At 46.6% G+C, this 17,857-nt stretch overlaps 2 pseudogenes across 1 annotated transcript; one reads left to right on the top strand and one right to left on the bottom strand.

Annotated features, from left to right (window-relative positions):
* Positions 1-11,075: 11,075 nt before the first annotated feature.
* On the top strand, positions 11,076-13,109 carry LOC146187560 (uncharacterized; annotated as a pseudogene).
* Positions 13,110-13,214: 105 nt separating this feature from the next.
* LOC146187559 (uncharacterized) lies at positions 13,215-15,949 on the bottom strand (annotated as a pseudogene). Its single transcript, XR_014708354.1, has 4 exons — positions 15,750-15,949; positions 15,478-15,657; positions 15,050-15,194; positions 13,215-14,282 (listed from the first exon to the last, which is right to left on the bottom strand). The product of XR_014708354.1 is annotated as an uncharacterized LOC146187559 (transcript).
* Between the last annotated feature and the right edge of the window lie 1,908 nt (positions 15,950-17,857).

Below are 17,857 nucleotides of genomic sequence, written 5' to 3'. Positions count from 1 at the left end.
TTTAGGCGTTCTGATCCAAATATGTCAGAGGAGACGAAAGTGCGCCACCTAATGCGCGGAGTGAACCAAGAACTATTTGCTGGGCTTGTGCGCAATCCACCTGGCACGGCATCAGAGTTTCTAGCGGAGGCCACCACGATAGAACAAACACTTCGACACAGGGCTCAGCACCATAACCGTAACGTGTCCGCCATGTCACCGGTCGTCTACGGTTCCAGCATCAACGGTTCTGATGATGCCTTAAGGGAGCTGATTCGATCTGTGGTCAGGGAAGAGCTGAGACATATTCAGCTACAGGGTCTAACATCGTCGTCGAGGCTTCCATCACTCGCGGAGGTCGTTCGCGAAAAAGTGAGGCAAGCCGTCGTCCCGGAACCGTCTGTGCCTGGTGTGCAGCCACCGCCACCGAGTGTGCCAACGTACGAGGCCGTGCTTCAGCAGCATAACCTCTGTGATCCTCCAAGAGGGAACCCCACTGTGCCGCATCCAAACCAGCACCACAGTGGGTACGGCTCTCCCAGAGCCAGAGTGAACTCCCCTACTCTTGATCCAAGCCCACGCCATCCTCCTCTTCTAGCCGAAGCACGATTCCGAAGGACTGACGTCTGGCGTACCCCTGACAATCAGCCCCTTTGTTACCACTGTGGTGAGGCCGGTCACATGTTAAGGTTCTGTCCGTACCGCCGCGCCGGACTGCGTGGCCTTCATCCGCGTGCACGATGTCCTCGGAGTGGTGAACGACCACCCGAAATCGAGGAGTACCTGTCGACGCATACGAATCCTCCGGACGTCCCACAGTACGGGTCCCGCGTCATTACCTCTTCCCGTTATCGTTCTCCAAGTCCACGGCCCTCTACATCCCGCACTAGCCGCTCGACGAGCCCCCGCTCCCCGAGGCTTCGGGAAAACTAGGAACAGCGACCTGCGGAGGTGAGGCCGCTGACGAGCGAAGTGCTGAACATCCTCCATCAAGTTTAGTACAAGATAACGGCTATCAGACGGCGACATGTAACGATGAACCTGAGTGCGCAGTTTCGGACATACCAGTTTCTATCGACGATTGTCTCATTACAGCTTTAGTTGATACGGGCGCGGACTATTCAGTTATGAGCAGTGGGTTAGCCAGGAAATTGAAGAAAGTTTTAACCGAGTGGACTGGGCCTCAGATCCGCACTGCAGGGGGACACCTTATTACCCCGGCTGGAAGATGCGTTGCGAGAGTTGCAATTGACGGATTTGTTTATGTTTGTGACTTCGTTGTACTTACCCACTGTTCGCGAGACGTCATACTCGGCTTGGACTTCTTACAGGCTAATGGTGCGATAATTAATTTACAAGAATCACGAGTGAAATTTTCGCCGAGCCAAGCCATTGCGAGATCTAGCGTCGACGGTTCATCAACGTCCGCCTTACGTATTACAGCTGCTGACGTTACGGTCCCGCCACGGTGCAGCATTATGGTCTTGGTAGAAAGTGACTCACCATGCGACCGAGACGTACTGGCAGAGACTAACGTGGGCTTGCTTCTTCAGAAAGGGATCTGCGCTGCAAGAGGACTTGTTCGCTTACGGGATGGTTGTGCGAAGCTCTGGATTACGAATTTCGGGACCGAGTTTCAGCACATTGCGAAAGGAACGGCCATCGCGTATGTTGCCGACTTTATTGAGCCAGGGAACATCTGTACTCTGGCGCCGCCGTCACCAGCCAGATGTAATGCACCCGACATTCTATCAACTGTGGACATTAATGCCAATCTGTCGGTGGTTGAGCGGCGGCGACTCCTGGACCTCCTTCAGGAATTTGCTGGATGCTTTGCAACGTCTTCGAAAGTTGGGCGTACCCCAGTAGCCAAACACCGCATTATGGTTGACGCGGAGACCAAGCCGATTTCCCAACACCCATACCGAGTGTCGTCAACGGAACGAGAGGCTATTCGAAGACAGGTGCAGGAAATGCTTATCGATGACGTGGTACAGCCGTCTACCAGCCCCTGGGCTTCGCCTGTAGTGTTGGTGAAGAAAAAAGACAACACCTTGCGTTTTTGCGTCGATTATCGTAAGTTAAATCAGGTAACGAAACGGGACGTATACCCGCTCCCACGTATCGACGACGCATTGGACCGGTTACGCAATGCCAAATATTTCTCGTCGCTTGACCTCAAGAATGGCTACTGGCAGATAGAAGTGGACGAAAGGGACAGAGAGAAAACAGCGTTCGTCACCCCCGACGGCCTTTATGAATTTAAAGTGCTTCCTTTCGGTCTCTGTTCTGCACCAGCAACCTTCCAGCGAATGATGGACACCGTTCTCTCTGGACTGAAGTGGCAAACGTGCTTAGTGTATCTTGACGATGTCGTCATTTTCGCGGCTACTTTTGAGGAGCACCTTGACCGACTGCGAATGGTACTACAGGCATTGCGTTCAGCCCAATTGACGATAAAACCACAGAAATGCCATTTCGGATTCCAGGACCTCCGCTTTCTTGGCCATGTTATTAGTTCTGAGGGCGTGAAACCAGATCCCGACAAGACTGCTGCTGTGAAAAAGTTTCCGCGCCCAACCGACAAAAAGTCCGTTAGAAGGTTTTTGGGGCTTTGTACCTATTACAGGCGTTTCGTAGAGAATTTTTCAGTGATTGCCGAGCCTCTTACGCGTCTTACCCGAGACAATGTTCCTTTTGCGTGGCAAGATGATCAAGAGGATGCTTTCAACGAGTTGCGCCGGCGACTGCAGGCCGCCCCGATACTTGCCCATTTTGACGAAAACGCCGCTACGGATATCCATACCGATGCCAGTAATTTTGGACTCGGTGCCGTTCTGATTCAGTGGCAAAATGGCACTGAAAAAGTTATCGCTTACGCAAGTCGCTCTCTTTCAAAAGCAGAGACAAACTACTCAACCACGGAAAAGGAATGTCTCGCGGTAGTTTGGGCCATAACTAAGTTCCGACCCTATATTTACGGCCGACCTTTTAGGGCTGTGAGCGACCACCATTCGTTGTGCTGGCTAGCCAACCTCAAAGACCCCTCTGGACGGCTTGCAAGGTGGAGTCTCCGTCTCCAAGAATACGACATTACGGTTGTATACAAGAGCGGCCGTAAGCACAGCGACGCCGATTGCTTGTCTCGTGCACCAGTTGATGCTGCCCCTCCCGACAGAGAAGACGATGACTTCCCGTTTCTTGCTGTCGTCACGACCACCGACATGGCCCAGCGTCAACGGGCTGACCCCGGTTTACGCCCGCTTATTGAGCATCTCGAAGGCCTTGATGTAGCTGTCCCACGTGCTTTTGCACGGGGTTTATCCTCCTACAGCATTCACAATGGCGTCCTATATAAGAGAAACTTTCAGCACAACAAGGAAACCTTTCTTCTCGTTGTGCCGTCCGACCTCAGGCCAGAAATCTTGCACGCATGCCACGATGAGCCTTCGGCTGGACATTTAGGAGTCACGCGAACATTAGCACGCATTCGACAAAAATACTATTGGCCTAAGTTGCTGCCTTCAGTCCAGCACTACGTGAGAACATGCCGAGATTGCCAGCGGCGAAAGACACCTCCGCTGAAGCCTGCAGGGCTCCTTCAGCCGATAACTCCGCCAGCAGCCCCTTTCCAGCAAGTGGGTATGGATCTTCTGGGTCCTTTCCCAACGTCCGCATCAGGGCACAGAAGGGTAGTAGTGGCGACGGACTACTTAACGCGATACGCCGAGACACAGGCACTTTCCCGTGCAACTGCTGCAGAAGTAGCGCAGTTTTTTCTTAAGACCATCGTACTGCGCCACGGTGCCCCATCGGTTATTATCACTGACCGCGGTACAGCCTTTACGGCTGAACTAATGCAGGCTCTCTTCAGTCTTACCCGCACAAGTCATCGTAGGACTACTGCTTACCATCCGCAAACAAACGGACTGACTGAACGCCTCAATAAAACGCTTGCAGACATGATTTCCATGTACGTCGACGTTGAGCATCGCACGTGGGATGAAGTCCTTCCGTATGCAACTTTTGCATACAATACGGCTGAACAGGAGACGACGCGTCTTGCACCATTCCAGCTAGTCTACGGTCGTCCCGTCACCACAATGTTGGACGCTATGCTACCCATAAGTCATGGCGACGATGTCACCAACGCCTATGCAGACGTCGACATATTTCTACAGCGGGCCGAAGAAGCGCGCCAGCTCGCATGATGCCGTATTCAACAACAACATCGCGATGCCAGTCGGTACAACCTCCGACACCGAGACGTTCACTACCAACCTGGCGATCTTGTATGGGTGTGGACACCAGTGCGCCGTCGAGGACTCTCCGAGAAACTACTTCGCCGTTACTTTGGGCCATACGAGGTCATTCGGCGTCTTAGTAACGTGACTTACGAAGTTGTTGCTCGGAGCCAGCGACCTTCAACACGGCGGCGCTCAAGTACTGAAACTGTTCATGTAGTGCGGATGAAACCGTATTATGAGAGGCAGTGATCTTTTGCGCGTGTGCAGCTTTGTGTTCCCTGCTTCTCCTGTGTGCATAATCTGAGGATATTCCCAGCGTCGAGTCGCCGCTTTCGAAGAGGGGGGGTAATGGCGCGTGCCTCTCTGAAAAGAGGAAAAAGAAGAACAGAGGACAAAGAGGACGAAACTGAGTGTAGCGCGTGGAACTGTTCCGATCAGTGATCGCTGCCTTGTACTCGTTACAATATGGTCAATCGTTTACTGGAGTTACCACATACAGCACATGCGTCATCTCCATTGTCAAATTTCTTTTTGTGGCTGCGTGTTCTAAGGCACCCTGATCTAGCTTCAAAACGCAGGGCACTGCCTTCCTTCCTGATCTGCATTTTCCACTTTCGGTATAATTCCACACTCTGTTTCTTTTCCATCGAATTTACCCAATTTTTACCTTCTGTGTTTTTCACCTGTTGCTTAATGCTCTTTATTTCTCCGTCCTGGTGACTAGCATTCTTACTAGTTAGTTTCCTAGTTCTTTTCCTCCACAGTGAGTCAACGCTTTTTAAGTACAGGTATTTAAATACTTTAGCTGTCCATCTGTTACTGTCCAATTTCTTCAGGCGTTCCTCATATAATATTTTGCTCTGAGCTTCCCCTAATTCGAAAAATTCCCAGCCAATATCTCCCTGTACCGCCTCATTAGTACTGTCAACTGTACTGTCAAAAGTACTGTGGATGGATGGATGGAATGGATTGAATATACGAGCGTCCCCTTTGAAACAGGGTGGTAGCAGTAGCTATCATGGTCATTTTTCTCCCTATATCTTAATTATTGATTTAGAATGGTTACTAAACCATCATTCTATTTATTAAAGTTTTATTCCTACATTACTAACATTATGTCACTTCTCTGCTTTTAAGCCACCAATCCTCAAGTCGTTTTTTGCTAGTTTCCACCGCAGGTTTATTCACCCGGCCACTGTTATCTCTAAACCCCAGAGCTTCAGGAACAGTGACTGCGCCTGCATCAACTTCCGGATGGATACCATTACATTCGAGTATAATATGGTCAATTGTTTCACTGGAGTTAACACATAAAGCACATGCGTCATCTTCATTGTTACATTTCTTTTTTTAGTTGCGTTTCTAAGGCACCCTGATCTAGCTTCAAAAAGTAGGGCACTGCCTCTTAAGTTTTCAAAGAAAGCTTCCTTCCCGATCTGCATTTTCCACTTTCGGTATAATATCACACTGTTTCTTTTCCATCGAATTTACCCAATTTTTACCTTCTGTGTTTTTCACCTGTTGCTTAATGCTCTTTATTTCTCCGTCCTGTTGACTAGCATTCTTACTAGTTAGTTTCCTAGTTCTTTTCCTCCAATGTGAGTCAACGCTTTTTAAGTACAGGTATTTAAATACTTTAGCTGCCCATTTGTTACTGTCAAAATTTCCTCGGGCGTTCCTCATATAATACTTTACTCTGAGCTTTACATAATACTTTACATATAATACTTACATATAATATATAATACTTTACATTACCCACCTGTAGGATAAGACAATGTGGCAAATATTTCTTTTGAAGCAGTCTCAGATTATATATTCCAGACATTAGGAACATGTTAGGTACTAGCATGCATGAGCAGGTTGAGAGACCCCTTTCCATCCAGCAAATGCTAAACCCCACCAAGCTCCCTGCAAGAGCCATCTGATAAAGCACTGCTGGTCCACTGCAGCAGAGTGCTTAGTCAAATGGCACACTGCACCAATCTTGACATTACCAGTTCTTCATCAGGTGACTCTTGTATGCAATACGACGTGGTAAGCATGTGATGGCAGGAGTCTCTTAAAAGTGCTTTTGATTGTACTTACAGTGCAAATAATCCTTTCGCAGCAAAGAATTCACTGTTGTGATGAAAACTTGTGTAGTATTTCTATTTGAATTATGAATCACTAATACATATTACAAGTTAGACTGTAAACCATTTTAGAAACAAAGATAATTCGCTAATAATGTCGGTTTCAAGTAGGCTTCCTGAATATTCAAATGACAAAGAGAAAACCTACAAATGATACAAACAACATCCAGAGCTCCCGGCTGGTTCCCAATGTTTGCCAAGAGTTGCAGAATGCATACTGTCTGTACATCTACAATAGAAATAAGCAACACAACAATGGTGTACCTCCTTGCAGGTAAAAAGAGACAGCCGAGTATTGAGGCGATAATTTATTGTCTAATTTAGGAAGGGAAATAAACAAAATTGAAACCATGTAGAGGCACACAAACTGAAAGCCAAACATCTGACAGCAAAAATTAGCAAAGCTTGTGAAGATTTGAATCACGTATCACCTAATTCTCTGCTACTAGTTGAACAGATTCGAAAAGGCTGCACCATTACAATGGAGAAGAACAATAGGTAATTTAAATTTAGGTAATGCGAAAATTGTTACATGTGAAGAAATGCAAAGGCTAGTTATGGTTTTATTATTCTTTCTGATGCTCAGCCATGTTTTTAGTATATCTATAAGGCAATGCGAAATGGCAAAAATGTAGGCATTTAGCGAAAAACTGCCAATTAGATAGCACATGCAGCAAACAGAAGGAAACAGCTTAATACTTACGCTTCTTTCTCCTTTCACGCATTCCCTCAGAACATACTTCGAGCACCCGGGCAATGTCCTCTTTTCTTGCACAAATGGTGTCCTTCAAAACCAAGACAAGTGTCTTGTTAAAGCAATTTCATCTGCCTCTTTGCCATCCTTCTTGATCAGCATGTTGACGTCATGTAAGAACTGCAAGTTTGTGTGAATGGTAGCCATAAAGAATTCATTTTACTCAATGTTTCAAGTAACTGAATATTAAAAATCATTGTACAAAAGCTAAGGCAATTGATGCCTTTTTACATATCTAAAAAAAAAAAACTGGCATTAGCAAACAGCAAATACAAATATTTACTAAGGTTAGAAAACTGCAAAAACCATCAGTTTTTTGCCACTCATCACCAAACTGCAAGCAATATTAAGGAAAGTCTAATATAAAAAATAACAAAGCAAACATTATGATCCTCCTTCCCTCAACTTGGCACACGGCGGAATGGCAATAAAATATGTAATATATCTCTAAACTAAGGGTCCCCGCTAAGCTTTAAAAAGTAGGCTTCAATTCTTAGAGACAATCTACAGACATGCATCGTTAGCATATGAAAGTCAAATTGTTTTCTGGGCCCTATAAATCAGTAAACTGCTTTCAACACATACATTACAAATTTTTTAATAACAGTAAGTCACAAATTTGCCTGCAATATGCGCACTGTGATGAGCAAAGAAGGTAAACATATGCGACTAAGGCTATGATAACCGCTTCATATGTACATTTAAGCAAAAGACAAAAAAAAAGTAAACATCTGGTCAGAATCAAACTCTGTAATAGCAACATCCGGTACAATATTTGGCCACAGAATTCAAGCTGTCGACCTCTACTTGAATGCTGAGGCATCAGTATCGAATATCCATTTATTCTAGTCTAAAGACACTACAAAAATCAAGTAATGCGGTCAAACAGTTATGATAGAAAAACAGCGCAAAAGACGTGCACGGAGGAGAAGAACGGACAGGACGAGCGCTGACTCACAACTGAAGTTTATTGAAAAAAAACACACACATATAACCCAGCCAAGCAGCACCAAACCGCACATTAAACAAGAGAATCATGATAACCCCCCACACATACCATGTTCAAGAAACTCAACCTCATTATCTGTCAAAGCGATTGACGGTTCACTAACGCAATTTGCACCCAATCGAATAATATGCCTGGCCTCAATGATTTCCCTGTTAATCTGTGCCGGATGGGAATCCAAAATAACTGTATGTGTTAGATAAGGTTGGCAGCCGTCACATCTCTTACAATGTACAACCAGATTAGATCCTCTACCAATCTCTAATGATCTCTCGTGCTCTCGTAACCGGACATTGATACATCTGCCTGTTTGACCCACATACACTTTATCACAAGACAACGGAATCTTATATATCACTCCTACTTTGCATGGAACATAGGAAAAGTTATGCTTCACCCGACACATGTTTCTTTCCCGGACTTTTTTCGCTGCTTTATTCTTAACAATGCTACATATTTTTGACAGTTTATTTGGTGCCGAAAATACCACACTAACGTTAAACCTTCTGGCTACATTTTTCAAATTGTGTGAAAGACCATGCACGTCCGTGCACGTCTTTTGCGCTGTTTTTCTATCATGTCACCATACCAACTCGCCCAGATGTCTCTTCTTTTACAAACAGTTATGTTGAAATGCGACCACAAAAATAATGAAAACTGGACGGTTTGAACCACATCAGCTGACTTAGCACGTGTACAAGTGCCTTAATTGAAGTCTTGCTGAAAATAAAATACGTACCTAAATGATTCTTCAAGAGCGAAAGTAAACGCCATAACAAAAGCAGCATAATAAAAATGCAAATTCACACTCCATGCAACCGCAAAATATGGTCCCCGTAAAATGAAAAATGCTCCCATTGTGATTAAAAAAGGCAAATCCAGACGCGGGGAAGTTAACATAGGCTGATGATAGCGGCATATAGTTTACGCAGTTTGGAATAAACTGTTATGCAGCCAGGCCGGCCGACCAGCGCACCTCGATGCCGAGTGCACGAGCCCAGAGGCGTGCCGCGCTGAACGGCCGCCCAGAACGAACATAGCCTCCTCGAACAAAAAGTTTAAACACAAGGGCTGCGGGAGGACGCTCCCCGAGCACCAGAACGGTGCGCGCCTATGCTCCGAGTAAATAAAAAAAGGGGGGGGGGGGGGGCGCGGGACTCCGAGTGAAAGAAGATGACGAAGCATGAAAGAGGTTTCAGGAGAGCGAGCGCGAAGTGCAAGCGATAAGGGAGGAGGGGGGAGGGGGGAGTCGAGAGTGCTAGGAGAATCAGGGTAGTACGCCGCACGAACGGAAACGGTAGAACAAAACCGAGTCGTTGCGAACTGAGCGCAAGTATCAAACTGTCAAGAAACGAAAATCGTTTCGTGAACCTCCTGCGCGTACAAAATGCAAGGAAACGTAGCACATACATTATTTCTGTTCAAGAAAGTTGAGACTGATGTTCTTGCGCGAAATCTGCGTAACTCGCCGCGACATCTACCACATGTGCGATGTCATTTTGGCAGCCAGGTGAAAACAAGCGCGTGTCTCACGTTTTCATTTCAGCACATTCTGGAGCGTTCCGGCACAAAAAGACACAGAATGCAGCAATCCGGTAGGACACTGTTCCCACAAAGCGCAATATGCGTGAGAATAGGCTTACCTTTACAGACGATTGCGTCAGCCGCAAAGTACGCTCTCCGCCTTCGTATCACCGGCACCGAACCAACCAGTGCGATTTCAGCGCGAGTGCAATGTAGTCGGCGCATATACCTCTTAGTCACGCAGAAAAAAAAATCGTCCATGCCTTCTTCTTTCGAACATCTCAAACATAAAGCGGTGCAGCATTCCTTCGGCCTCAGCAAAGCAAAAAGAAGCCCGGACACTTGCCGACACGATAAATGCCCGTTTGCGTTAAACACCACATGTAGAAGGCACTTCACAAGCGTACACACTTCTGTAACACATATGCATGGGAAATGCAACATATTTCACGAGGGTACACAATCGAAGAAGCACATTCAGCATTCGCCGAAACGTGGTCGAAACGCACCCCACAATATGCTAACGGCCATATTGTGAAATTTGAAAAGAGCGTTCGTAGCTACCGGCGGCCTCCTGGCGGGGAAATTTTGTTTCAGTTTCTGTTTCATTTTTAGAAAGCACTCGTGTGTAATTTTAATTTTAGCGTTACTTTTGGTGCTTTATTTAGGTGTTGGATTATATTAGCAGCGCCCCTTGTGTATAAAAGGCTACGAAGTTACGCAGCCATACCCCCAGCATGTTAGGTGATATTGCTTGCCCGTAACACCCTAAGGCATATTCTCCAACCAAAGCACCCCTTTGGCATGCAAGAGGTGATTTCCAATGGCACGAACACCCTAGACTTAGGGTGTAAGGGTGGTTCGAATCAGACAAATGCCCAAAAAGGTGTTTTTGTTTTTACAGGGCAGAACACGCAGCTACAAAAAGAAATTTAACAATTGAAATGACGCATGTGCTGTATGTGGATACTCCAGTGAAACAATTGACCATATTATACTCGAATGGAATGGTATCCATCCGGAAGTTGACGCAGGCGCGATCACTGTTCCTGAAGCTCTGCGGTTTAGAGATAACAGTGGCCGGTTGAATAAACCGGCGGTGGAAACTAGCAAAAAACGACTGGAAGATTGGTGGCTTAAAAGCAGAGAAGTGACATAACGTTAGTATTGTAGGAACAAAAATTTAACAAATAGAATGATGGTCTAGTTAGCCCTTCTAAATCAATAACTAAGATATAGGGAGAAAAATGAGCATGAGAGCTACTGCTACCACCCCGTTTCAAAGGGGACGCTCCTATAGGCCTCGTGCGCTGATATGGGGGCGCCACTGATTTGGAACAACTAGCGCCACCTCCAGGCTGCGCCGGGCACTTTCCCGTTGTTGCTGTCTGCCCGCGCTACTGGCCGGCTGCTGTGGCGGCCGTTTCGACATGGCTGCAGGGAGCCAACCGCGAGTGTTGTTTTGCGGATTCCGGCCAATTGAAAACATTGAAGAATATTTTAAAAGATGCAGCGTCAAGCGCGGCAACAACCTCTACGCCGGGAACCATGTTTACGGCGTGAGAGAAGAAGTTTCATGTGCGGGAGGGCCGTCCGACGTCGTCGGAAGATGCATTGAGCAAATGAAGTGCGTTGATTACGACGTGCGGTTGACGGTAAGCACAGTTCACAGACGTTTTATTTATTCGTTGCATGAGCGTGAAAACGTGTGCTGTGCACTTGCAGTTGTCTGCGCAGCCAAGACATATTGTTGATGCCAGCTGCACGTGCAAGGCGGGATGCCGAGGATGGTGCAAGCACGCAGCGGCGCTCGCCGTGCTCGTGAACAACTCCATGCATACATCTTGTACAGACCTACCGTGCGCGTGCGTGGCTCAAGCCTTCTTCGCGGCCAACCCTGGATACCAAAAACAGATTAAGGATCTTTTCCCAGGTAAGAAAAATAAATGCTGTATGAGGAGATCCATCGAATAACATATTGGAATCGTCCACCCAGGTCGCCCCATGCCTGTACCAGTGCTTAAGGCACTGTCCGCGTCTGACGTTCATGTCCAATTTCCGGACGTTAGGTGCGCCTTCACAGATGTGCTGCAGTGCATTGAGGGCGATGTAGTCGAAGAATGTGGGGCCGTGTCGTCCGGTGCAGTTGAAGAGGTAGCCGGTATCGCAGCTTCTGAGCTCATGAGAGCAATTATGGAAAACGGGCGCGCCACGTATGGCATGATGGAAATCACCAGTACATTGCCTCTCAGAATTACAAGGTGTGACATGTTGTCTGCGCTGGCGGACAGCGAGAAAATGTTTTATGAGAAGTTCGTGCAAAAAAGCATAAATGAAATTATCGAAATCGAACTGACAACTAGGGGCCAAGGAAAAGTAAAAAGGTTTGTTATTTGCTTTCATGCGTTGCTGAACTTTCTTCCTGGCACTAATGGCATGTTCTTGATACTACATCAGGTGGCATCAGGAGAGGATTCTTCGGATTACAAGCTCCATTGCTCACAGAATAAAGACAAGAGAGGCAGAGTTCGAGGCTCTTGCACATGCATTGGTTACGCCGAGGGCCTTTGCAACTGCTGCCACCACCTACGGTAAGCAGCAGCACACTCCGTACAAGTAGAACATGCAAGTATAAATAGGCAGTCTCGTTGTGACTTTGTTCGTAAAAAAGGCTAATTGTATATATTGCGTTATCTAGTGCACACTTTAAGGTGCCCTTAAAGTAAAATCTAAATTTTATGAATCTTACCGAAAAGTACTAGTCAATTTTTCTCATTTTGCAGGTAAGAATACAGAAGAGGTGGCAAGAAAGGAGCTCTCTACGCTCCTGCGAGTTCCAGTTCATGAGGTAATTCCATATTTGTTCAAGAAGATTGACACGTTTCCTAATTCCTTCCATTTGTTTCTTTCTGCAGGTCGGACTGGTTATACACCCGGAACAACCCTGGTTGTGCTGCAGCCCGGATGGCATCTTTGTAGCCAGCAATACAACTCGTGTTGTTGAAATCAAATGCCCCTTTTCTCTCAGGAACTCAAAGCTTATTGATGCAGAGCAAGAAGTTAGCTATGTTAAATACATCCACTATGTCAATGGAAAGTTGACTCTAAAAAAAAGTCACCCATATTTCACACAGGTGATGATTATATTGTATGTTTTAAATATTGATGAAGCGCTTTTTTTTGTGTACTCGGAAAAGCAAAGTGTTAGCATAACTGTCAAGAAGGATGAAAAATTTCTCTCCGAGTACATACCTAAGCTTCAAGCATACTATTTCAAGTATTATTTAAAACAGCTGACAAACTTGTCACGACCAAATGTTCAGGCGTAATATCCAGTCCACATAATTTTATGTTGTTTGTCTGTGAAGTGTTGGGTTCTTGCAGCATGGGCACAATTAAAAACAGGGTTGATAATGAAAGTAAGATTTATTGCAGTGAATTCGTCTATGTACATCTTCATGACATTGGACAACATTGTTTCCTGGGCTCACTGAGAGGTTCTGGAAATGTTCAGCTGAACACATGGTTGGGCTCATTTTCCACCACACTATGACTGGCTTAAGATCTCGTCACTCATCTGCATTGTCAGTATTTTGGCCGCTAAAGATCGGTGGCTGTAGGTTGGCCAGAATACAACACATCCGCATAATATTGCTCATGTGGGCAATCAGTTCAGTAGGTACCCTTGTATTGAGGATATTGAACGTTTTCACACGCTGGATTACCCTTTCGACATGTATGCGCACCTGGGCTACATTTTATGTTTCCTGAAGTTCCTCATATGTAAATTGTACATTTCCTTTTGAAAAAGGGGGCAATACAACAATGCCTTTCTGACCTGCAGCGGGTGCTCTAATGCCTGGAAAGCCCTTGTCCGCTAGCACTATGTCGCCCGGCTCAATCCTGTCAAGGAACCCTGACTCAAGTGTGATGTGAGTGTCCGATGCGCGACCACCATAGGCCTCGGAGACAAATGTCACTACACCATTTGGCAAAATTCCTAGTAAAAACTTCAAAGTGTAGCCACCCTTATAGTGTGAAAACAGTGCCCGCCTTTGCTCAACAGTAGGTGGCTCTTCAGTTCTAATTTCTGTGCAATCTATGATGTAACGGCAGCGAGGATAGTGGATCTTGAAACATGCTGGCATTGTTGCTTGCACGGTGGCAAGTGACGGTTCTGGGATCCATTCCTTCATTGCAGCTAACAAGTTGCTCAAGACAAAATAAAATATACGGCTTACTGCCGTCCGGTGAAGCCCAAAAAGAACACCAAGGCTAGCAAAGGAGATGCCAAGTTTCAGTTTCATAAGAAAAATTACAAGTTTCTGTGGAACTGGAACATCGATTCGCCTTGCTACTATGGGTGAAAGAACAAACATCAGTAAGGCAAATACATTGGTGCTAACACCACACAGTTCTTTAAACGCATCTGCTCTCTCCCTCAGCGAGTCATATCCAAGGAATACACAGCTTCTCTCCTCTATTCCAGTGCTTGTGGATGTTGTGGCTGGCACTGCCTGCACAGCTATATCTGTTGTGCTTGTGTGTGACACTTGCGTTGAGGCTGAGCCATGTGATGTCACTGAGAGGAACATGTTGCACTGGCCTTCAGATAGAACCGTGTTTGTTTGAGTCGCCTGAAAAATATAACACGTGCACAATCAATCTTTATTAACCAATACTAATAACTCCATTGTCAAGCTATAGCAAGAAATTAACAGCATTGGTTAGAACAGAGTATGAGCGCTGTTGGGGACACACTTGCATAACACTGAGCACATAAAGATACACACGAAAGCGAAGGTAACAATACTAAGAAGACTGCCATGGTTGTGCACAGCTGCACTAGCTAGGGTGCCCTGGTGCTGGCTCTCTATATTTTCTTTCTTTTACAAAGTTAAACTCTCCTTCAGATTCAAACCACTAAATATACCAGCACAAAAATTTGTTTTAAAACAGCAAACAAAAACCAAAGAACATATTCAAATTGCTTCAGCAGACATGCAGTGATAAGGAAAAAGCAATAATGAAAACTAAACCAGTTGGTGAACGATTTTATTGTCCCATTGGGTGGCGTTTGGCCAACAGTTTAGAATCCGTAAATGCATACTGTATAATCACGCCGCCGCGCATAAAAATAACAGCCTACATATAGCATGGGTTAACATTTGAGATACTGATTCCGAGGACGCGGGTTCAGTCGCAGCCGCCGCGGCCGCGTTTGGATGGACGCGAAACGCAATTAAGGCGCCGTGTATTGTACGATGTCAGTGCACGTCGAAGAACCACACATGGTCGAAATTACAGGAGCCCTCCACTACGGCGTCCCTCAGCCTGAGTCGCTTTGGGACGTTAAATTTTATAAACCATACATCTGAGGGGATTCAATAAATGAGGTCCTTACCACGGATACAAACGTAACGCTTTCTTCTGACCCTTCCAATTGTTCCTCATCGGGACCGTGGGCCAGACTGCGACACGAAGTGCCGGTTACGGAGTCTGAATCCGTTGACACCTGTGCCGCACCCGCTGATCCGCGTCGTTGAAACCTAAGAAAAAATGTTAAAGAATGCAGATGGCTGTTCAGCAAAACATAAAACTGCGACACTTCGTATGGGCTCGTCCAGATCGCGAGGACGATTGAGCGCAAAGACTAGGAAATGCACCGCATAACACCGACAGGACCTCGCGAGGACGACCCAAAGCTCGTCCCGTGCATTTTGTCCCCCCCCCCCCCCCCCCTGTTGCTGCCGTGTCAGCACACATAATTCTGCATTCTTACAAAGCACTGTATATTAAAGCCTACGCATCATCGGCTGGATTAAAACTTACCGCTGGTATCTCTGGAGCTTCGTTTCGGGCCCAGCGCCATCGTCTCTCCCATAGCAAGCAGGGAATATTGTTGGAATGTAGGCAGGGTGGTGTGCCGCAGAACTTCTCTCGTTGCCCACGAAGTGGGCGCTACATATGCGTGGTTGGCCCTTCACTGGTTGCCACAGTCCGCCGTCCGCACTAATAAATAGAAATAAATGCTGTATTATTCCAATTGTAACCTTGGAGACAGCCAAAATCGACTCTAGAAGACGAAATGGCCACTTGTTTACCTTGCACGTCGTACTGCTCTGATCCACCGCTCCCGTCGCTCCTTCTCGTAGGGCTTCCATGGAAATCCATAGAACTTGATTTTCGGGACCTTGCCTGCAACGTTTCTGTAGCTATTGTGGCAACCGTACACGCAGCAATAAACGGTGCCGCCTTTTTTCGTCGGCGGCTTGTCGCTGTCCGAGCGAGACGCCATGCTGACTGCAGTGAGACGGGCCGCTCCGAGACGACGCGAAAGTTACGCCGCGTATTACAGGTGGCGCCACTTGTCCGGCTCAAAGCTGCAGCGCACGGAGCCTATATTCCATCCATCCGGTCGCTCTCTTCAAATTTCACAATATGGCCGTCAGCATTGTGAGGTGCGTTTCGCTGAATGTGCTTCTTCGATTGTTTACCTTCGTGAAATGCGTTGCATTTTGCGTGAATATGTGTTAGAGAAGGGTGTACGCTTGTGAAGTGCCTTCTACATGTGGTGTTTTACGCAAACGGGCATTTATCGTGTCGGCAAGTGTCCGGGCTTCTTTTTGCTTTGCTCAGGCGGAAGGACTGCTGCACCGTGTTGTTTGAAATGTTCGAAAGAAGTAGGCATGGTCGATTTTTTTTTGTTCTGCGTCGCTAAGAGATATATGCGCCGACTACATTTCACTCGCGCTGAAATCGCACTGGTTGGTTCGGTGCCGGTGATACGAAGGCGGACAGCGTACTGCACGGCTGACGCAATCGCCTGTAAAGGTAAGCATATATCCTTACGCATATTGCGCTTTGTGGGAACAGTCTCCTACCAAATTGCTGCATTCTGTGTCTTTTTGTGCCGGAACTCTCCAAGTGTGCTGAAATGAAAACGTGGGAAACGCGCTTGTTTTAACCTGGCTCCCAAAATGACATCGCAGATGTGGTTAGATGTCGCGGCGAGTTACGCCGATTTCGAGCAAGAACATCAGTCTCAACTTTCTTGAACAGAAATAATGTATGCGCTGCGTTTCCTTGCATTTTGTACGCGCAGGAGGTTCACGAAACGATTTTCGTTTCTTGACAGTTTGATACTTGCGCTTAATTCGCAACGACTCGGTTTTGTTCTACTGTTTCCGTTCGAGCGGCAGGGTCATGTTAGCGTACTCGCCTGGCACCCTCTAAAACCCCTTGATACTTTGAAAGTTACGCCAACGATTGAACTTTGCCGCCGCCGCGCTACCTCCTCGCCTCCTCCTCGCCCCTTGCGCGCCCCTTCGCTGAAGGCCGGCTCTCCGCCCGATTTCCTCAGCGACGATTGGTCTCCCTGCCGTTGCCATTGGAAACCGACGCGCGTCCGGCGTTTTCCTTGTGTTTTCTTTTTCCTTCGCGCCATTTTTCTCCTAGTCTCGGCGAGCGAATATTGCGCGCTGTGCTTTTATTGCAGCGTGCAAGCTCTATGCCGTGCTGTTGCGCGTACAACTTCCGCAAGCGGCCTGAAGATGGTTATGCGGTATTCATGATATCTCAAGGCAAGCGTGACGGCTTGAGCACGAGTCAATGGATTCACAAGATTAGTCGAAAGACGTTTATTATTAGAAACAACAAAGTTGTTTGCGACGTCGGGTGCCTTTCTCACTCCCCGTAATAACGCGTCACCTGACACTGCGTTTTTTATTCCTGCTTGCTCCTCAATATTTTTGCGGCGGCAGCATGTTCATTGTATAAAAATAAGGTTGTCCTCTGCAGCATGCTGAATATTCTGCGAGGCTCCAAGGCTCCATCATTTAACACGCTTCGACTTCTGTACATTCAGAAACAGGGCGCTATAATCTTCGTTTTGCTGTCAGAAATAACTGGAAAATTACAGTCTCTCGATTGCATTTGTCGCGATTATGCTAGGATCCATCCCTGGCCTCCTTCACTAAAAATCAAAATTCGGGCTTGTAGAGGAGCTAGCCTTTCCAGCTTCCAGCAGTAGTGTGCGTCGGTTACTCGGCAGCAATGAACGCTGGCCCTGAAAAACTCTTTGGCAAGTAAACCCGAGGTATTGCGGGTAATTTGCACTAGTTAGGTCGTACGGCATTTTTTTTTTTTTCAATTCTTGAATGTGTCTTGCCATGCTTCGACACACGCGTGGGTTAAAAAATATGCGTTCGTT

This window comes from Amblyomma maculatum, chromosome 6 (assembly GCF_055883805.1).
Source record: "Amblyomma maculatum isolate TAMU_Amacu chromosome 6, ASM5588380v1, whole genome shotgun sequence".
Lineage (NCBI taxonomy): Eukaryota > Metazoa > Arthropoda > Arachnida > Ixodida > Ixodidae > Amblyomma > Amblyomma maculatum.
Note: the sequence above shows the minus strand (reverse complement) of the source record. Positions and strands in the feature narration are given on the sequence as shown.